Source organism: Octodon degus, unplaced genomic scaffold, assembly GCF_000260255.1.
Source record: "Octodon degus isolate 3935 unplaced genomic scaffold, OctDeg1.0 scaffold00146, whole genome shotgun sequence".
Classification (NCBI taxonomy): Eukaryota; Metazoa; Chordata; class Mammalia; order Rodentia; family Octodontidae; genus Octodon; species Octodon degus.
In genome coordinates, this window is record NW_004524722.1 from 6,272,810 (window position 1) to 6,276,511 (window position 3,702).

Genomic DNA, 3,702 nt, shown 5'->3' on the forward strand with positions numbered 1-3,702 from the left:
CAAATGAAAAAATAAATATATACATATTGTATTTTAGGAAAGGGTCTACAGGGTGTGCAGGGTCTTACTACTAGATCGGACTCGTAGTGATCTGCCTGTTTATAGCCTTCCAAGAGCTGGGGATACAGGCACAAGCCAGCATGCCCAGTCTCAAAGCCCATCTCAGTCTGTCCCCGGGGGCGGTGCTAGCACAGCAGGCCCAGGGATTGAACCCCCCCACCCGGCCCTTGCATCTGCTTGCAGACTCTTTAATCCACTGAGCTATTTGGCCGACCCTAATGTATATTTACATCCTACCTGTCATTTTCTTTCCTTTTTTTTGTATTTTAGTTAAGGGTCTGCAGAATGTTCAGGATCTCACCACTAGTTTGGACTTGTAGTGATCTGCCTGTTTACAGCCTCCACGAAGCTGGGACTACAGGTGCACATCACCACGCTGTCTCAAAAAATATTTTAATTTGTGTCAAATCTCCTCCCATCTCATTTAATTTGAATTGTCTCTGCCATTTGCTTTAATATAATGCTAATAGTAAAATAAATTTTATTTTATGTTTTTTTAGCTATATGTCCTATGCCATTTGTTATTCTATGTCATAGGATATTTTTAGTAACAGAAAGTATTGTGACAGTTTTGGCCATTCTAATGGAAATTCTTTAGTCAATCTGAAATTCTAAAAACTGAGACAGGAACACCACCATCTGGGTAGCTGTTACAGCTTGGGGATCACTAAAAAAGTGAATATTGGCTATTTAAACTTTTAGCAAATTGCTCAGTGAGAATTTAAGAAAATAGCACACCCTTGACAGATTATTCTTCTTATATGTATTTTGTGGAACAAGATGTATGATAAAAATAAACAACGTTGGTGGAAAACTTATAGTTTTCAATTTACAGAAGGATTTTTTTTTTTTTTTGCTCCGAATGCCTTCAGGGCAGGTTTGGCTGGCTTGAGTTGTGGGGATCGAACCACAGCAATCTGAGCCTGACTGCTTTGTTGCAGCAGCCACTTAAAGAACTGGGCTAAGGGGCAGGACCCCAAATGGAAGATCATTCTTTGAATTATTTGGTTTGTTTAATGATGTCTCCTAGTGACTCTTCTGCAGCAGCATCAAGGTCTTATTTTTCAAGTGTTTTACAGCATTTCATGGTAAATTTGGCAACTGGTATGTAGGCATCACCTTTTGATGGGGAGGTGTTGGCTTCAGCTTTTGTTGTTTAGAAAAGCTGCATGCTCATTTTGTTATTTTGACTATTCTTTTCTGTACAAATTATTCCTGAAGAATAAATATACCCAAGTAGATATCAAATAGTCATTAAAAGAATATGTGTGTGCAGTATGTGCAGTCTTTTTTGTTGTTGCTGTTCTTCTTGAGACAGTTTTTACTTTCACTATGCTGTTCAGACTGGATTTGTTATGGTTTGTGTATAGCTGTCCCCCCAAAGCCTCATGCAGTCATAGGGCAGATGCTGGAGTTTGTGATTGATTATTGTTGGTGTGGATGCTGACCTGCCCTGGGGCAGGTAATTTGCATTACAATGTAAGGTGGGAAGAGAAGCTAGCTGTTTGAGCTGCTGCTACTCCTCTTGAGCTCTCTCTTGCTCTTTGCCTCCACCATGAAAGGTTGCCTTCTGCTATGTGCTGCTCTGCCTGAGAGCCAGCTGAACATGGACTGAAACCTCCAGTACCTGTGAGCTAAATAAACCCTTCCTTCCTTCAGTTTGGGTGTCTGGTATTTTTGTCCAAGCAACGGGAGAAGAGTAACTAAGACAGGCTTTCAACTCACTTCGTAGCCCAGGCTGGCCTCACCTCAGCGATCCTCCTGCTTCATTCCCCACCCCCTCCAGGGCTTGGATTATAAGAATGTGCCATGATGCCTGGTGAGTATGTAAAGTTTTTTAAGTTCTTTTTTTCTTCTGTATTGCTGGGTGTGGAGCGCAGGGTTTCCCCACAGTTAACCAATGACTCTTGCACTGAATTACTGCTTCAGTTTTTACTTTTCTATTATATGTAGCAGTTTTGCCTGATTACTATAATGCTCAATATTAAAAGTACCCATTAAAATATAGTGTGTAAAATGCCACTGTCTCACCGTATGCTGACTGGCAATATTTTAATATGTGCATTATAACTCAGAGTTAATGTATCAACTTGCCACAAGTTGAGTAGCTTGAAACAATTTCTTTTTTAAAAATTTTTGTCCTTACTGTCTTGTAGATGACACATCCAAAATCAAGTCATGGACAGGGCCACGCGCTCACTGAAGGCTATAGGGGAGAATCTTTCCTTGTCTTTCTCCTGGCTTCTGGTCACCCTTGACATTCTTTATTTGAAAACACTGCTATAATTTCTTTCTCTGTCATTGCATCGCAGTGCCCTGTGTGTCTCTTCACACCATCTTCCCTTTGCCTGTGTCCAAATACCCCCTTTCTCTTAAGGTTACCAGTCATCAAGTTAAGTCACACCCAATCCAGTACAATGTCATTTAACCTGATTGCAACTGTGAAGGTCTCATTTATTAATAAGGCTATACTCTGAAGTTCCAGGCAGACATGAATTTTAGAAGGTGTGCTATTCAACTCAATAAAACATCTATCTGTACAGACATGTTTATTGTGTTAACAAAATTCGACACATACTATTACTAAAAAAGGGAATCATGTGCTGGCCACATGTCTGGAGCACGCTGAGATGGTGACTGAGACTGGGCTGTGTTGGCACACCTGTAGTCTCAGAGCTTGGGAGGCTGAAAACAGGAGAATCACTGAGTCTGATCTGTGTAGTGAGACTCTGTAGACCCTGTACTAAATGCATGAAAAAAGAAGCATGTTTTTTCCCATAATTTTATTGTTTTTTTCTTCACAATATATAATTACAATTTTATCTTTCGCATGGGTAACAGATTTCTAACAAAGATTGACAACAGAAAGCATGTAAAACTTTTCATGACATAAAAGGACTAAAATATCCCACTTCTGTTTCATGCCAAAATTATAACAAATGAATTATCACATGGAAAATGGTTTATAAACTCTTGTTTTGTCAAGGATTCTAAACAGCAGTTTAAGGCTGATTATCCCAAATTCCCTGACCAGAAAACAAAAAGATTCACTCTATGGATATCCACTTTCCTTTGACCTTTGAGGAGTTTTTTTTTTCTTTTTTGTTTTTTTTCATAATTTTATTGATAAATAGCAATGTGACAGCTGCAAATAAAATCGGTAGGACAGTTTCAATAATTAACACACTACATACATTCTTCCTAGTGGTTAATTGCTGTACAAGATGCAGACTTGGTATCCTATTTATAAACACCATTAGAAAAAACCATTCTATTCATTAAGTGAATGTAACCATATATTTATCCTAACCACTTTGAATACACAGATACAAAATGGACATTCATCTGTACATGGTTTTGTTAGTTAAGTTTCATTATTTGAATATTATAGGTGTGTAAACTCAGCAAAATATTCTAAAAAAGTCCAGGAGCCCATAACAGTATTGGGTCTTCCGCTTGACTGGCAATGTCGGAAATTGTTGACCTGAGCCACCTACAGCTCAACGTAACAGGATGGTTTTACTTCCTATATTTCGTTTTTGTACTTTTCTGCTGGATGGTTAAGACCAAGGTAAAGCAAGACCTATGCAACAAGAGTTGTAGCTTTTGGGTCTGAGAAGGTCAGTGAAATCCTCAGGATGT